At 50.5% G+C, this 18,583-nt stretch overlaps 2 long non-coding RNA genes across 2 annotated transcripts; both read left to right on the top strand.

The window, feature by feature from the left end:
* Positions 1 to 667: 667 nt before the first annotated feature.
* Positions 668 to 2,509, top strand: LOC128074197 (uncharacterized). The gene is made up of 3 exons (XR_008203020.1): positions 668 to 989; positions 1,397 to 1,522; positions 2,321 to 2,509. It is a non-coding gene; the product is annotated as an uncharacterized LOC128074197 (long non-coding RNA).
* Positions 2,510 to 8,870: 6,361 nt separating this feature from the next.
* Positions 8,871 to 10,767, top strand: LOC128074194 (uncharacterized). The gene is made up of 4 exons (XR_008203017.1): positions 8,871 to 9,162; positions 9,283 to 9,530; positions 10,173 to 10,298; positions 10,641 to 10,767. It is a non-coding gene; the product is annotated as an uncharacterized LOC128074194 (long non-coding RNA).
* The last annotated feature ends 7,816 nt before the right edge of the window (positions 10,768 to 18,583 follow it).

Consider the following 18,583-nt stretch of genomic DNA (forward strand, 5'->3'; position numbering starts at 1 on the left):
CAGTGCAACGCCGCTCGGAGCGGCTCGCAGGGACTCGCAGTCGCGCAGCAGCACCCACCCGAGCAAGTCTCGGGCAAGCACTACATGTGCGCAAATGGGGGCACCGCAACGCGCTATATGTGTGATATATACCGTGATGCGCGTGCGGCCGATTGGCACTGGATTCTTTTTGCTGCAAATAAAAATCCAGCTCATCCCACGTATCCTGCCGACTGGAACAGGACTAAATGCAAATAAGAGCATTGATTCCCTACGCGATCAGCAGGAGGGAACTGGGGAAGCAACGTCCCTCCCACTGTAAGCAAAGATCACGTTTTTGACCACCTGAGGAACCTGAACATCTGCCAGTTTACGAGTCCCGATGAAACGCATCCCAGAGTCTCGCCCTTGCGCGCTGCTTTCCCATCGGCTGTCACCCGGGCCAGAGGCGAACGGCGGCCACCTATTCGCCAGCGCGCTCTTATCCTCACGTGGGGTGCTAACTGCTGCGTGCTCGGTTGCTGGCGTGACTGAAGCGTTGGGGAGATCCCCGCGCAATTTGGGTCTGTGGAGAAAGCGTGTGGCGGGGCCGTGCGCTGCGCGGGTGCTGATGCCCTGTTTCCGCGCAGAACATGAGTGGTGGTTCTGGTCCAAAGTAACTCCGTGCATCTTGCTGTGCTGCTGTTAGAGAGGCTGTAGCAGTTGCACTTTAAGCATGTTAACTGCTGTGCTTCCTTGGTATCAGGGTTGGTCAGAAGAGCAGAATAGACTGTCACTTCTTTGAAGCGTGTCCAAGCTGAAGTGGGAAGCTTCACAAAATTCCTGTGTCGGCCTGCTGATCACAGACCTCTTCTCTTAGTTTCAATCCACTTACCCAAGTCTTTTTGTACTTATCCTTTTTTTGTAGGCTACTTTGAAGTCTGTATGGTTACATCTCCACTTTCTTGACTGGGAACTTCAGAAATGGACCCTAGTTGGTTGCCTTTTATCTCCCTGGTGTGGACAAGAAGGTTGCTATCCGCAGGGCTTCTTTTTGTCAGCATGGTCTCATAATTGCAGTGAGCCCACAGAACTACATTCCCTGCTATCACCCTGCTATGTTTTACATCATGGCAGAGCTGGTAGAACAAAGAGAATGTTTGATAGGTGTCTGTGTGGCTCAAAACATGTTAGGAAAGGAAAGTGCTCTGCAAACGTGTTCCTCCTGTCTATAAAAAGGCCTAGTTAAATCTCATGAATACTTCTCTGGAAAAGTGCTTGTGGTTATTGTTCAGTCTTTGTAGTGTATGTTAGAGACGTGTTGCTTTTTAGTGGGACTGACAGTAATTGAGTCCGTCAGATTAATTTGTTGTCGAAATGCTTAGAAATGGAGTTGTTAGTTTGTGACAGGTATGCTGTATTGTTTCCATTTGCTCAGGAGCACAGAGGTCTCCTCTCGATCCGATACCCAATGGAACATGGCATAGTGAAGGACTGGAATGATACGGAGCGCATTTGGCAGTACGTGTGTTCCAAAGATCAGCTTCGGACTTCCTCAGAGGAGGTGAGATATCTCACTGTGTAGAGGCACCGGTGTGTTTCCTTTCTGTGCATAACAGCAGGAGCCTTTGAACTCCAAGAGGCAATCTGGGGCTCTTCCTTTGTTTTTCTTTCTGAACTCATCTGTTGTTCCATTATGTTCTTTTCACCTCTTATGAGATACCACACAAGAAATGTCCAAGCAGAATTTATCCTCACATCTCCTGTATATTTGGCCTGACTCAAAATCTGACTTGCCGAACATCAATTGTTATTCACTCCCTCTCCCTAATGATTGTGCTCTACACCAAGTGCAGCTGACTGTTCTTGTTATGTCTGTACATTGGGCATATCCACTCAGCAGTGACATAGTCTGGTCTAAAGAGGAAGAAAGACAGTCATGCATTCTGGAAGAAGCTGACCAAAAAGTTAGTAAAAGACTGAAAGCAATAGGTTGTGTCATTGGTGTAGGAATATTTCTGCCTGTATAAAATATGGACTGTACGCTTTCACCCTTTCTAAGGCTGCTGTTTTTGTTGCAGATTGTCTTCCTTTTGGAGTGATCTTGATCATCCTTCCCGGCAAAGGCTGACTCACAGGGTGGACTCCCTAAGATTTCTTTATGGCTAGACCAGAGCCCTGTTGCTTCTCCAACCTGGTAGAGATTATGCATGCTGTAATACAGCTCACCAGCTGCAATCAGTCCCTACTGTGTGTCCTGTTGTACTAATGGTTCCTAAAGAAGAAAAATTAGTAGCCATTCTTGAGAGCATACATCTAGCTGCATCCTGGTTATTACAGCTTGGTTCTTTTTCCTTACCAGCATCCTGTGCTGTTGACAGAAGCACCACTAAACCCACTCAAGAACAGAGAACGTGCTGCTGAACTGAAGTGTTTTTTGAGACCTTCAATGTTCCAGCACTGTTCATCTCCATGCAGGCTGTGCTCAGTCTGTAAGTACCTCTCATCTTCAATGTGCACTTGCAAAATGTTTCTTGAAATCTTTTCTTTTTCCCCCCACAAACAAACAGAAAAAAACGAACTGAGAAAGACCACGTTAACATCCGTCTCGTGTCCCTTTGCTAGGTATGCTGCTGGGAAGACCACAGGAGTGGTGCTGGGCTCTGGGGATGGCGTTACCCACGCAGTGCCCATCTGTAAAGGTTTTGCCATGCCTCACTCCATCATGCAGATTGACATTGCAGGCCGCGATGTCTCGCGCTTCCTGAGTCTCTGTCTCCGGAAGGAAGGCTACAACTTCAACACGACCAGTTGGAGATTGACAAGACCATCAAGGAGGTGACATAGTGTCTGTTTCTGTGCTTATCCACAAAGATCTCTGCCTGTTGGAAGTCATCGCTCCCTAAAATGTAGTGGGAAGTGCCAGCCTACCTAGCTCTGAAACTCGTTCCTTTATCTACCGAAGGGAGGCTAGATGTAAGATGACTAAGGGACTGGAAAATCCCTCCTATGAGGAGGGATTGAGGGGGCTGGGGCTTTTGAGCCTGGAGAATAGAAATTCAGGGAGGATTTCATCATTGTATGTTAATATCTGAGGGGAGAGAGCAAAGAAAACAGAGCCAGACTCATTTCAGTGATGTCTGGTGACAGGATGGGAGGCACAGAGTGATGCACAGGAGGCTCCATCTGAATGTAAAGGAAAGCTTTTTTTTTCATGTAAGGGTGACTGAGCAGCAATTTTATCAGTTCTGATATCCTTCACTAGTATTTGCCTACTCTTCAAGCGAAGACTTTAGAAAATCCTTGGTAGTTTGGGATCGCAAGTGGATTGCTGCTGTTTTTCTCTCTCTGTGGAAATAATTCACTCACAATATTCATATTTAGAAAGGCTTTTTTAATGCAGTGTTTAGTGGCCTTGTAGTTACACAGCAGTTACCTTGGCTTCTCTTGTGTTCCAAGAGAAGAGGGCAGAGGTGGGACAGCGAACAGTAGCTCAGCTGGTGACTGCCCACCATGGCTTTGTGGCATCACAATTCTCACGTGGACAGGTTGCGCTCTGATTTCAGCAAGGCTTTGTGTAGCTTAGGGCTACCTATGCGTTTGTGCCTTCAACGCTCAGATCAGTACTGCTGATGCCTGTCAGTTACTGCCATGCTGTTGGCCTCCATCACAGGCTTTAACTGCTGCAGAGAACTCTGGGCTGTGCCAGCAGCCAAGGCTGGAGAACATCAATGAGCTGTTCTTGAGCCTGTGACCTAATGGAAAAAAAAAATGTGATGGAAATAGCTTGCTTGTTCTGCACGGCTGCAGCTCATTGTAGCTGTGCAGGGGAATGAGAGCTCTTCTGCCTGCATAGATAATGTCATCCACTGACCTCAGAGACAGCCTATGAGGGAGCTGGCTAGAGGTCTGAGTTTTGAATAGAAGGCAGAAGATTCCTGCCTTCGCAGTCCCACAAACAAGGGGTCTGGATCAATGAATCTCAAGAGAAAACAGCTGCTACTGAGTAATGCTCCACTTCCCCAAAATGGCCCTGCCACCTTTGAGGAAGCCACCGCTTGCGCCTGGCCTTCTCCCAGTCCCTGGGGCTCTACCTCGGCGTGTACATGCATGCACCCAAGCGAGGGCAGTTCTGTGTCTTCCAGCTGGTGAGCACTGAGCGCAACCGCTACAGCCTTGACCGCATATCCTCGCTGTTCTCCTCCCAGGCGGCTCTCACTGACTTGCAACACCAAGCCTGTAACAGGCAGAACATGTGGGTTTTTTTAGCTTCCCACCAGCTAGACTGACTGTGAAACTTCAGCAGGGGCAATGCTGGGCTTCCCACTCCTGCTTATCAGATTGAGGTAGGCTATCACATTCCCTGCAACCTGGAGAAGAGAGGGGAAAACCTGGAGTGCTGGAGAGAGAAATGTAGAGGATTATTTCAGAACAATCTGAAGAGAGGACAGGAGGAGAGGGAGACCTTGGTGACTGCTTCCTTCCTAACCTCTGAGATTTTCATTCCTCCTCATCCTTACCAGGGATGGATGAGAGAAAGCAGACCTCATGCAAACACATGAGTTTAGATTCTAACTTAAAATTATATGTGTTCCTTCTTACTAGTGGGAGAAGGTAGTAAGTTTAAAAGTTAGTAACTCTATTAGCCCAGAGTATTATAACTGGCGTGGAACACCTCCAGAGGTGGTAAGCACATACCTTTGGTCTTGTAACTTTCCTCATGATCTGCTCATTGTTTGTTGGCTGATCTCCAGTGCAGGGCGAAACGCTCTAAAAATCACTAGTCAAAAGGAAAGACTTCAGCTTACTTAGGGCAACTTCCTGCATTTCTACCCAGTAAGTGCATAGGAGTTGGAACAAACCTTTTATTGCATTTTGCTGACAAAAACAGAAAAATAACCCCCCCAGGTCTCATAGACACATTCATTTTTCTCCCTACTCATGTTCTGCTTTTATAGTCCATTGCACAGTCACCTTGCATGCAATACCTCTTCTAGCCTAAGGGTAAGCATCATCTGTTTGCACAGTTGTGCTTATAACAGCAAATATTCAATGATATGACAGAAGTAGCACTGTAAGGACCTTCCTTTCTCATACCCTAATCTATTTTCTCCCTGTCTGTGCATGAATACCTGTGCTTCATCTTCATAAAAAATGAATTGTTGGAGAGAAATACTAGCGAAAGCTTTACACAAGCTGAGATTTTGATGTATTAGTAGTAATATATGGTGTACTATGTTTGTTAGTGCAGTAATCATGTCACCCATACTTGAGCTTATTCATTCAGAACTAGCTTGGGGATCACTTCAAGGCATGAAAACATATTAGCAGACATCCTTAGACAGTGTGCTCAAAAGCACATTGATAACTTCTCTGCTTCGGCACGTCCAGCACTTCACCTTCAAGTATTTTAATGGATCTGGTTTTTACTATTTTTCTTAAAGCAATGTATGCACTTCTTTACAACCACCATGGGCTTCTTAAAACAATTAATGATTCTGCACGTTGTGCAAGATACTTTAAAGAACATGGTTTTCAGAAAGTGCAAGGCCTCCTTCTTGAGAACAATCAGCCTTGTAAAGTGCCGCATGTTAAACGGCTTAGAGCAGAGCTCCCAAAATTAGTCTTCACTTTCATAAACATTGGCCAATTTGATTTAATTTAGGATCTGGGGAAGTGCTGTGTTCTGCCTCATACGAGTGTCACTAAGCATACAGCACCAGGGTGCCAGGTCACAAGGCATTCTTGTGTTCCTACAGCTTTATTGTAACCTGGTCCTGTTTCTTGTTTTATCTTTCTTGACCCGACTTTCTGAATCTTAGCATGTGTTGTTGTTTTTTTTAACCTGTGCACATCGACAGAGACTCTGTGGGTCCAGGAAGGAGAAGATGTGTAAGGACAGCACTCTAGGAAGCTTCGTAGTAAAATCTAGAGCTTCAATGGGAATTTGATCCTGTAGCTGCTTGGCACATAATTTCTGAAGGGATGGGGAGCAGAGCTCCAGCTGATCCACCGTGAGCTTCTGACTCTGACCTTCTGTCCCCTTGATAAACTGAAAAAAAGAGTTCCAGGTTGTGAGAAACCGGAGATCCAGTTTGTTAAAATAAATCATACATGTAAGGCAAGGGAAAGCGTCAAAACAGCAGCTTTTGATGACTCACTCAATAGCAAAGCACGTAGGAACTGGGAACAAATGGAGAGGCTACATTAAAAGAAACTCTGAAGCCACATAACGTACGATTGATAATCCTCAAAGGATCCAGGATGACCTTGTCCAGGACACAGTCATCCTCACAAGACTAGGATCAGTTTGGAAAACTTGGCTTCAGTCATGAAAAGGAGACTCAGGCGTGTGTTTGCAGGATTGGGTCCTAATTTGACTGCTGCTTCCTCACTTATCCTGACCCATATACGGCCCCCAAAACTGCTCAAAAAGTATTTGAGTGCCTCGCAATTTGTCAAGTATTTATTCCCACAGATGCACAAGAGAGAAATCCCCACTGCCTTGCAAAGAAGCAGAGCAAAGAGAAATTACATCAGTTGCCTGCATCTCCCAAGGAAAACGTGACACAGACCTGGCAGCACAGTAAGAGATTTTTCATGGCATTTCTGCGCTTATGACAGATATCTAAAGAGGAGGAGGAAAACAGCTGGACCTCACTGTGGGAAGAAATGAGCACTTAACCACACAAGCACGTATCGCTTGATACAGCAGCAACAACAGGACTGCACTGAGCAGAGAGGAGCAGGGCGGTGTAAACAGGTTGGAACAACAGCAGCCATAGCTGGTGTTTAGCTGTGTTGACAGCAGGGGATAGAAAGGGCCCTGTCAGCAGGAATCTCCTGGGAGGAGACCGACCTCATCCTCATCGCCACAGTCTGTGCAATCCGTCTCAGAACCTGCAGGAGCAGTCCTGGCTGCGAGGGCAGCACAGAGCGCCAGCAGGGAGGACGTGGCAGAGGACCGTTTAGGCAGTGCCAACAGGAATCCCCAGTGGGAACCACTGGCAGCACTGGTACAGAGAAAGGTGGACTTCCAGAGGCATCCCGATTAGTGCGGGAGGGGGTTTGTGAGCACCCCAGAGGTATTTTAGATCCCAAGGAGTGGGATGAGATTACTGCGGCTCTTGTGGAGCATACGATGAGCGCCCAGTCGGGTGCGGCACTTCGGACACGGGGTTTGATGTTGGCAATATTAAAAACAGCAAAGGAGAAAGGAGAAGCGACGGAGGCCTCCCTCAACTTCAAGCCATTTCCCCTCGTCCTGCAGTTGTCAGCCCTTTCCAAGAGTTGAATTCCCCTCCTGTTTGTAGGCTCCCTTTAGGTACTGAAGGCTGCAGGGAGGTCACTCCGCAGCCTTCTTTTCTCCAGGCTGAACAAGCCCAGCTCCCTCAGCCTGTCTTCATAGGGGAGGTGCCTCAGACCCCTGATCATCTTTGCGGCCCTCCTCTGTGTGGAGGAGGACAGAAGTGCACTTGCAGACGATCTTTCTCAGTGTGATTAACTTTGCTGGACCCACCGCTCCTCCGGGGTGTCCCACAAAGTTCCCAGCGTGTGAGCAAAAGCCTTTTATGAATCATTTTTTAATCAGCGTCCCCTAGTCCTGGGATACTGCACTACTTCAAAGAGCATTCCAGCTTCCACCTCACCCTCTTTCTGCGGTGTGTTTCCAAACTCTAGCACTGTAGGTAGAGTTTTCTGATGCTTTTAACAAAGTTTTTTGACAGAATGCCTCCTGTTGAAATAGTTGCTCCAATGTTATTTGTCAGCTGAGAAGCGTTCCTATGTAGCCTGTCCCAAAGACTTATGTGAGGTTTAGGGTTCCCATGTGCTGGTCATGAATCAGTGTCAAAAATGGGACAGGCCCTGTTCAAAGAGTTTGGAAGTTGCTTGTTCCAGCACTGAGCTGTAGATGCAGCTGACAACCAGATGCAAATGATTCCAAGTTGCTAATCATACAGTAAACTGAGTGTTTTCTTCTCCTAAGTAAGATTTGAGCCTCTATCCATTTGTGCAGCGGAGGATATTTTAATGCCTAGTGATCTAGCAAACCTGGCTTTTACCCGTAATTACAGAGGATTATAGCAAGGAGAAAAATGAATTCTAAGAGATTTACTTGTTTATCAAGGATCTCCCTTTAATATCACTTAAGCTGAAAGTAATTGCTAGTGTGTAGTCTTGCCTGTAATGACTCTTACTTAGCAGTACAGGTGTGTTGTTTCAAGTGCTGACCCAGCTACCTGCTCATGTGATGGTGTTTCTGCAGACAGTGTCCCCTCTGCAGCCCCTTTCCAGAAATCCTCCCACTAAGGCTTTGTATTGCATCCTCCATCCTTTCAGCTGCATGGGGACCTGGTCTCCTGCACCTCACCTGCTCCTTGTCTGCAGCAGGACTGGTGGGACACTACACTCCAGGCTTGTGTTTTCCTGCCATGGCAGCAGCAATGACAGCAAGTAGGCAGCTTGGTAAGAGATCCAAGTGGTCACAAAATGGTAAAGTGCTCAGAGCCCTTCTCTAATGCCAAGGTGTCATGGTTCTATGTATTTTGTTTTTTGGGTTTCAGTATTCCACATCAAAACTTCATGCAGTGTACGGGGCATTAAAGTGTCACTGCTCCAATCCCAGGTACCTATCCCTGTACATTACGGGAGTCACGGGATCTGGCCCTTCCAGGTGGGGGGGCGCTCTCTTGCTGCCTTGCAGTGGGTGCTCGAGGGTGCTTTCCTAGCTCTGCGTCTCTCTCCGGCGCCGCAGTGGAGTCGGAGACCCACCTAACATGGCGCCGAGCGGCACAGCCCTGCCTTCCATCTCCACCTTCCTCCCGTCACGCATCGCGTGACCGCCGCAGTTCCGGTTCCGCCGCGGCGGTGATTGGCTCCTTCTCTCTCTGGGCCGGAAGCGAGCGTTCCGGCAGCGAAGTTCGAAAGCGAAGCGCCGCGCCGCGCTCCGTGCAGCCGGTGGGCGTCCCGCTCGCTTTTGGCCCGGCTCTGCGGTGCCGGTTCGCGGCGGAGGCCGGGTGGCCCTGGAAAGGGGGAGCTCGGAGTAGCGCTCCGTGCATCTCTGCACCGAGGCGTCTCTGTACCGGGCTCGTCCGGGCGGGAGCGGCCCTTCCTCGGGCGCCGGGCGGCTGTAAAGATACCACTGTTGGATTTCGGTGTGCACAGCTCTCATCTGACTTCGTCCTGGGCTGTTTTCTCAGTCATGTGAGTGTGAATGCCAGCGGAGTACTTCCAAATGAAGTGCTTCTCCTCATTCAAAATTGTTAAACGCTAGTTTTGAAATACAATTAAACGATTATTCTCCTTCTCTTTTGCTTTGTACAGCTACACCCTGAAATGCCAAACGAAGCCAGATTTTGGCGAAGAATCGATGGAGTTAGAAGTGTGTTGGCTCAGTAAGAATGAAGCAGCTGGTATCAGGAGACAGAGGCCAGAGGCTTAGAGGGCATGCTTGGTCTACAAGAGGCCGGTGGAAGACTTTTTATCCAGCTGCCACGTGTGACTGCTGCTCAGAAAGCCACAATGTTGTACTGAGACTTGAATCATCATTTTAGAAAAATCAGTTTGGAAAGGTAACTTGTGATCTCCTTCACAGCCGTATTTGAGAAATCTTGCCGGCTTGTCCCCTGACCTCTGCAGACAGTTCTCTATCCTGAGCCCTTTCTCAAGGGCTCACACTCAGAAGTGCACGTCACGTGAAAGTCTGAGTCCTAAGACTTGTAAAATCTGGCAGGAAGAACTATTGACGTTGAAACTGTTGATTCCCATAGAGATGCTTGTATAGTGTAGTGATTCTGGTTTGTGTGTTCAGCTGCACGGCTTTTCCATCTGCTAGTTGTTTTGCTTTTTTTTGAATATATGACTCCTAGAATGTTACTGTTTGGTTTTAAAAAGTTAACATAAACAAGAAAGCTCCCTTTCAGTAAGGGATCATATTCAGTAAGCTTGTCATGTTCTGAAAGACTGTTTAGTGTTTCAGCTTAGCAGAGACAGTTCAGCAAGTGATTCGTGTGCGCGCAGTTGATTGCAACTATCAGTCTTTAGAACCACAGAGCACCGGATGAAGCGTGTTAGAACTTTGCCTTAAAGAAAAATGGAGGGTTTGGGGAAGAAGCCAATAAGTTCTTGTTTTAGTTCAGTTCATTTCTTGTGCCTGTTACAAAGGAAGACATTGATGTGTTAAGTGCATAACCAAATGAACTTTGTTGTTAAAGGGAGAGACAGCGCTTGACCTTGCAATTCAAACTCAGAATCGCTTTGTCGTTTATATGTTAATGGAGGAAGGAAGAGTGAGAAGCAGAAGGAATGACAGGTTACTGAGAATGATGGAGAAATACGAGGTAATGTCACTAATGGAAGGAAAGCTTCAGCGTTCCGTGTTCAGAATAATCTGTAACTTACCTCCGTTCTGACAACAGGATCTTCTAGGCTTCCAAACCTGGACACTCAAAAATGAAATGTTTTAGAAGCACCTTCCTGTTCTTGGGTGTTTGTTCCCCCCTTTCGCCCCCCCGCCCCCCCCCCCCGTTGTTGTTTTCCCTGCCTCCTTATCCCTGTGTTTTGATGTGTCACTTTGTTCCCTATCTTGAGTCACTCAGCAATTCGTTCTTATATTAAGTGTATATATTGGAATAAATCCTGCTTGAATATTCTGTCCGATTTTAACAGTGATCATTTAACAGCTGTTCCTGCTGCTGGCATCTTGCTTGACTGATGTGGGCCATAGGATACGTAATGAACTTGAGTTCTGATTCCTGGCTTTTGAAAGGATGCCTGCTTCTCTTTCTGCTGGTTGGGATGGCTCTGTCTGTGAGGTTTGTGGATTCTCTCTTCTGTCCTTTAGATCTAGGGGGGGAACGTTGTTATGACCAGCCCTTTCTGAATTCTTTTAGCTTCATAAAGAAATTACTACCAAGGTTTCACTGTTATACTGAAAATCTTAATTTCCTCATGTGCTAGCAGATGAAATCTTCCTTAGCGTTAACTTCAAAAATTTGAGTTGAACTCCATCTTCTATCCTATTAAATGTGACGCAGGTTAAAAAATGTCAACAGAGGAGTAATGATGAATAGAACGTTGTTGTGTTTCTTCTGTTAGAGCTGGTCTTGCCGACAGCTTTATCCCTTAACTACTGCTTCCCTAGGGATCACGTATTGTTAATGCTGCTGTTGTCTTTTGTAGGTTTATTAATGAGTATTTCTCATTTTCAGTCTTGGATGCTTCCAGAATCTTGCCGACTTCTTTCAATGCAGATGTTTTGGTATGGTCAAACCAGTGGAGTTGGCTGGACCAAGCAATACAACGTTCACAGTGATAAAGAAGAAAAACGTTTGCTGTGTATGAATTCTTGCTTGATTTCTAAAGCTGCTGAGCTGTGTGAGAAATAAAACTGGATGTTTTGTTAATTTTTATATTCTTCCAAAATCTGCTTGTTTTTATTTTTTTATTGTTCTTAATATTAAAACTTTCTTGTGTAAGGGGCAGCAGATGCGGGTATGAAACAATTACTGTGCCTCTTTATGTACAGCATGAGCTGACACTTTTTGAAGTTTTATTTGAAAAGGTGACACTAAATATACTTCCTCAAAAGGTTGTTTTTAGGGCAGAATTTGGAAACTTTGTTAGTGCCCTTTGTATTATTTTGCAAATAATAAAATTGCATTTGAAAAATGAAGGGGAAGTTCAATATCAAAATTGGCCTGTAAGTGGTTATCTTAGATTGTGAACACAACCTAATGACGCTCTGTATTTGGGTGTTTTACTTGTGACAAAACAGAAATTTTAATGCTTCTAAGAATATTTTACAGGTTGAAACAGATTTGTGAGATATATGAGCAGGGAAGTGTTTAAGAAACAGGTAAGCACAAAGCCATAAGTAAAAGCCTGTTTGCCTTACGTTTTGCTTGCGCGTATGCCCTGTTAGCTTCTGGAAATTGATAAGGGAGATGATAGAAAGTATTAGCATGTATGGAAAAGACAACTATTCTCCCCGGCATGCACAGATCTATAACAGCTGCCACATCAGTCATGTTCACAAGATGCGAAGGCTGCAGCATCGTTCCAGCGTGGCAGGCTGGGCAGTGTGTTGGGAGTCAAAATACTTCATAATAAAAACTGGCAGGGAAGCAGATTGAGATCAGAAAACCAAAGTTCAATGCTGTCTAGAACTGACAGTGCAGAATAAAGCAGTGTAATGAGACAGAGTTCTTGCAGGTAAGGAATGGGAGGTATCATCTTCCCCCTGAAATGCAGTAGTTGTGGCACCGTGGGACGTAAAGCACAAGCAAATTGAAGTAAACAAAAATGTGAAGCAATATGAGTGCTTTTTATTTAGCTTGAAAAATGTACAATAACAAAACTGAAACACTGTATTCAAGAAAACTTGCTTTTTCTTCAGAAGGCTCTCCATTTTAGAGAGAGAATTTCAAATTCTTCTGAGTATGTGTCCAAGTAACTGATGTCTACTCTGTCCTAGTAGAAACAATGTCGAAATCTTCAAAACGCTAGGAGGAAACTGGCCTAGATCAGAAGACCGTAGTGACAAGCTGCCCCATTTTGCTTCATAGGGTATGTTGGTCTGAATGGGACACTCTGACCCTTGTGATTCATGGGGTAGCTCTGTCTGAATGGGACAACCTGGAGGTTCTTACCTACGAACTCCAACAGCTGTAACGTTCCCTCAGCCCTGCTCTGTCCACATCTGTCTCCCATCCCTTCCCCCTTTGGACCTAGTATAAAGACCTTGGTAATCAATTACAGAATGACAGAATGGCCCAGGGTTGGAAAGGACCTCAAGGATCATGAATCCCCAACCCCCCTGCCACACGCAGGGCCACCAACCTCCCCATTTAACGCTAGACCAGGCTGCCAGGGCCGCATCCAACCTGGCCTTGAACACCTCCAGGGATGGGGCATCCACAACCTCTCTGGCAGCTGTTCCAGCACCTCACACTCTCTCTGTAAAGAATTTCCCCCTGACATCCAACCTAAATCCCCCCTCCTTCAACTTCAAGCTGTTTCCCCTTGTCCTGCAGTTGTCAGCCCTTTCCAAGAGTTGATTCCCCTCCCTGTCTGTAGGCTCCCTTTAGGTACTGAAAGGCTGCAGTGAGGTCACCCTGCAGCCTTCTTTTCTCCAGCTGAACAAGCCCAGCTCCCTCAGCCTGTCTTCATAGGGGAGGTGCTCCAGCCCCCTGATCATCTTCGTGGCCCTCCTCTGGACCCTCTCCAACAGCTGCCTGTCTTTTTTGTACTGGGGGCTCCACACCTGGACGCAGAGAGCTTTGTTCCCCAGCACACTTCTGCCTGCTTGCTCACTTGGAGTCCATCAGGAGCCCATATACCGAATTTCTCAAAGGCCTGCCCCGAGACCAAAACGCCCAAAGCCTTGATCGAGACGCCATCCCCTAGCCAGTCATTACTGACACGTTCTCCTCCATCTTTGTGGCTCCCAGCTACCCACCAGAAGGGCACAGGAGAACTCTGCCCGCACCCCTGATCCCTTCAGCATCTTTCCTCGTTGCAGCATCCTGGGTCCCAGCCTGAGTGACAGTAGAAGGAGAGCAGTCTTGTGCCTTAATGAGCCACAGACGAACCTTCCTGATGCCTCTAACACGTGCCCCTGGAAGAGATCACGCCTCACTGAGCGATTATCCCGGTGGCAACTGGGAGCCTCAGTGCTCCCCAGCAACGAGGTCCCCAGTTACCAAGACTCTCCGCCCTTTTCTGGTGGCACTGGTATTGATGCAGTGCCTGACGGGCCCCGCTCCCTCTGCCTCTGTTACTCCCTGTACTCTCAGTGTGCTTCTCAGGGCATGAGTTTGGACTACTCCTTGCTATCCCTCTCTGCGGGAGAGGGCCTCGAATCTGCTACTCAGGGACACTGTAGGGGATATTGCAGGGGTTGGCAATGCTGTGGGGGCTTGGGGGCAGATGCTTTCTTCTGCTTTGAGCGGAGATGAGGGTCCAACCCCTTTCCTCTCACGGGCTCTCTAGATCCCTGACCTGAAGGTAAGCAGCTGGATGGGCTACTGCCACTTGCAGGAACTTTGGATAAGGCTGCGTTTCTGCAGTGGAAGTAGGCTCACACCTCCTCCTATCTGTCTCCCTCAGATATTCCCATGCGCTCCTAAGGCTGCTGATTTCTTGCAGCAGCCTGGCCGTCTGCTCCAGCAGCTCCTTGAGAAGGATACACCTGCAGCCAGGTTCTTTTAACTTAACAGGGAGAAGGGATAGGCAGATGGGAGCTGAGCTCAGGGGAGGAAAGCAGGCAGCAGCAACAATCTATGGAGGAAAGCTTGTTTTACTAACTAGGATGTGGGAATGCAAGATAACGCAGTATAATACAATCTAATTGAAATTGAGACTGATGGATCAAATAAAATAGGAGCGAAAGAGAGTTACTGAGAGCGAGTCAAAACTGAAAAGCCTGGTACATGTAGGGAAGCAGACTCCTATCCCTGCTGCAAGCAGTAAGAGATCGCCCAACAGGGAAGGGGCAGATCCCATGGCTTCCGAGATGTGCAGGGACAGGTGCCTGGAAACAGGAGCACGAACACTGTAACTCCCAGCGCATGGCACGGTGTTATGATGCAGAATACCAAAACCAAAAGCCACAGAGCCCTGAAAGTGTGGTGAGATATTTCCTGTATTGGAATCTAAATGGAAATCACAATGAGCTGGGTGGCCTCCTGCTTCTCTTCTGCAGTGCCAGACAAGTCCATGTACCGCAGCACCCGCTGCAGGTCGTCCTACGGCCCAGCGCTGTGGGAGGGCAGTTCTGCCCAACCCCGTGACGTCTCTACCCCCCAGCGCAGCTTACAGCCACTGTGCTCAGCCTCCATGTTGAGCTGGGGCCCCACGGCCGCCCCCCCCCCACAGCGCAGAGGGCCGCAGCCCCGCCCTCCATTATGAGCTGGGCCGGAAGGCCGCACCGGCCAATAGCTGCAGGCCGCAGCCCCGCCCGCCATTATGTGCCAGGCAGGCCCGCGGTATAAAAGGCCGCTGGCGCAGCCCCACGGCATTCACTGTCTGCACTGTCTGGCGACAGGGACGAGAGGCAGTGGGCGCTACGGGGTCAGGGGCAGCTGTCCTTGAGACCCCAGCTAGGAGTGACCGTCGGTGGCCTTTGGCCACAGCGTTTGGAGGCCGAGGGTTCTCCTCACATCCCCGTGATGACCATGCTGCGGGGGCAACGCGGGACGGGGCCAGGCAAAGCAGAGCAGCCGGCCCAATCCCCGCCGGGGCCCAGCAAAGCCCCCTGCCTGCCCTGCGCAGCGGGAGGAGCGCGGGCGGGGGCTGAAGGCGCTGCGGGCCCAGCTGGAGGGTGAACGGCTCCGCTCCCAGGAGCTGCAGCGTCGCTGGGCCGCTGAGAGACGTGAGCTGCAGGAGGCGGCACAGCGGGAGCGGCAGCTCCTGGCCCGACCGACTGCGCTCCACCTGGGAGTCGGCAGCAGGCGTCAAAGCATCAGCGCCTGCAGGAGCAGAGCCGCAGGCAGCGGCATGCAGAGATCCGCCAACTGATGCAGGAGAAGGCGGCCCCAGCTCTGCCAGATGCAGCAGCGGCTCCAGCAGCGGCGCAACAACACCGTCCGCCAGGCACAGGATCTGCTGCGGCAACTGGGCGAAGGTGCTGCTGAGTGTCAACTGCAGCAGCCACAAATTGCGGCAGGAAGTCCAGCGGCAGCTCTGCAGAAAGTCCCATGGAGAGCAGGCCGCCCACGTCCTGCGCCTGGAGCGTGAACTGCAGGAGCAGAGGAGTCGCTTCCTGCATTACATCCTGGAGCACGGTGAGGGGCAGCTGCCCACCTTCTGCACCGGGCCCAGGGCTGCAGCCGTTGGGCCGTGCACCCAGCAAAGGCCGGCCTGCCATCAGACTGCAGCAGAGGTGGGTGTTCAGGCTGCAGAGCAACAAGAGGCCTGCCCACCTGAGCACATGGAGCTGGAGGCGCTGGCGGGGGCCCAGCTGGAGGGCGAGCGGCTCCGCTGCCAGGAGCTGCAGCGCTGCTGGGCCGCAGAGAGACGCGAGCTGCAGGAGGCGGCACAGCGGGAGCGGCAGCTCCTGCCCAAACGACTGCGTTGTGCCTGGGAGAAGCAGCAGGCCCAGGAGGAGCAGCAGCTGAAGGAGTGGGAGCAGCGGCAGCGGGCGACAGAGACTCGGCAGCTGCTGCCGCTGGAAGAGGCCGAGCTGCACGCAACGCAGGAGCTGCTGGAGGGGGAGTGCGATGCGGCCCAGCGCGTGGCTCGCAAGCTGCAGCAGCTGCTGGCTGGGGTGCTGAGGAACCCCCTCAGAGCGGCAGGGTGGCCTCCACCATGCTGCAGACGTCCTCAGCAAGCTGGCCTGGGTGATGGACGGTGAGCAGCTCGCCCGTATCCGCCAACTCCAGCATCAGCTGGAGCTGGAGAAGAGGCTGTTTCGAGCAGTACATCCTGGGGAGCTGGGAGGTAAGGCCCAGCACGTGGAAAGCCACAGAACGAACTGCTCCCAGGACAGAGAGGTGTGGCCACCACCGTGCACAGCAGGGCTCCAGTCAACTGCCTGTGAAGGACACTCACGTCCAGGTGAGATGACCCTGAGAGAGTGGGGGTTGTTCAGCCCGGGGGCAGAAGAGGCTCTGGGGACACCACAGAGGGTCCTTCCAGTGCCTGAAGGAGGGCTGGGGAAAGCTGGAGAGGGACTTGTAGTAAGGGAGGGTTAGCAGTGATACAACAAAAGACACTGCCTTGAAAGTAGAAGAGGGCAGATCTGGATGATACAGGAGGAGGAAAGACTCAGCACTGTGAGGTGCTGAGGCAGTGATACAGGCTGCCCAGAGAGGCTGTGGATGCCCCATCCACCCCTGGCAGCGCTCCAGGCCAGGCTGGAGGCACCTTTGGACAACCTGACCTAGTGGAAGATGTCTCTGCCCATGGCATGGGCTTGGAACGGGAGAGTCCTGAAGGCCCCTTCCTACCCAAACCATTCTGTTATTCTATGATTTTCTGGTTCTAGGTGCCAGAGATGGCCAAGGAAGACCTGGGGCTCCCAGGCAGCATAAGCGCCGAGCAGCTGCTGGAACTAGCCCTGAGCATGCTGGAGTGGGAGTGCCAGGCCCTGCCGGCTGAGAACCACCTGCTGAGAGAGGGACACTCTCCAGAAGTGTGCCAGGAATGGCAGAGGCTCCAGCAGGCTGCGGCCAAAATTGAAGTGCTCAGCAATCGCCTGGAGGAGAAATACAGGCAGCTCCAGGAGATTTGGGAAAGCTGAGGACACACAGAAATCCCAAACACGTTCCCGTGACCAAGCTGTGGGGCAGTGCGGGATGGGGACAGGCAAAGAACAGCCAGCCCTCTCCTCCCCGGGGCCTGGCACAGCCTCCCGCCTGCCCTGCGCTGCGGAAGGAGCACAGGCGGGAACTGGAGGCATTGTGGGGCCTGCTGGAGGGCGTGCGGCTCACCTCCCAGGAGCTGCAGCGCCGCTGGGACATAGAGATATGCAAGCTGCAAGACGGCGGCAGAGGAGGGGCACAGATCGGGACTGGAGGAGTTGTGGGCCCAGCTGGAGGACTTGCCGCTCCGCTGCCAGGAGCTGCAGCGCCGCTGGGCCATAGAGAGAGGCAACCTGCAGGAGGCAGCAGAGGAGGAGCACAGCTGGGGACTGGAGGCAGTGTGGACCAAGCTGGAGTGCGAGCGCCTCCGCTGCAGGTGCTGCAGTGCCGCTGGGCCATAGAGAGACGCAAGCTGGCCGACAGACCGTGTTGTGCCTGGGGAGAAGCAGCAGGCCCAGAAGAGCAAGCAGCTGAAGGAGTGGGAGCAGCGGCAGCAGGCGACACAGACTCGGCAGCTGCTGCGCTGGAAGGAGGGCCGAGCTGCACGCGACGCAGGAGCTGCTGGACCGGGGAGCGCGATGCAGCCCTGCACCAGGCTTGCAAACTCAGTGAGAGAGAACTGCTTGCCTGGGGAGCAGAAGCTCTCAGCAGACGAGGGAGGAGGTGGAGCAGCTCAAGGACAAGACGTGTATGCACAGCCTCCTTACCCAGCAGCTCAAAGAGGCCACGTCCACAACCGGAGAGGCCACAGAAAAGGCTGAGGAAGTCAACCTGCTGCAGGGACAGCATTTGGAAAAGGAGATTGGCAAAAGGCTGGAGCCGCCTGGAAATCCAGGCCAGGAATGCTCCAACCAACAGGAAGAGTTGGCAGGAGTCAGGAAGGGCAGCTGATGGCAGTCTGCAGCCTGCATTCTCGCGGACGAGCATCACCGCTAATTCGAAGGTTCTTAGCTCGTCACAGCTACAATCCTTTAGAGGGCCCTAATGAGGACCCAGAAAACGAGCTTCCACTGATTGCTGGACAGTACGTTTACATCTTCGGAGACGTGGATGAGGATGCTGGTTTCTGGGAGAGCTGACGGATGGCACGAGAGGACTGGTCCCTTCCAATCTGGTGGAAGAAGTTTCTGATGATGACCTGGATACAACCGTGCCTCCAGAGCTTCGTGATCTCCTGCTGGATACCGATGATGAAGAGAGACTAGGCAGCAGGAGCGGTGGCAGAGAGTGATGGTCACCATCAGGAAACCTGTGTCCCGCTGCTGGCTGAGCCTGGGGGACGCAGATTCCTCTCCACAAGACAGCAACATCCCATCAAAATT

The sequence above is a fragment of the Tympanuchus pallidicinctus genome, unplaced genomic scaffold (assembly GCF_026119805.1).
Source record: "Tympanuchus pallidicinctus isolate F22 unplaced genomic scaffold, pur_lepc_1.0 scaffold84, whole genome shotgun sequence".
Taxonomy (NCBI): domain Eukaryota; kingdom Metazoa; phylum Chordata; class Aves; order Galliformes; family Phasianidae; genus Tympanuchus; species Tympanuchus pallidicinctus.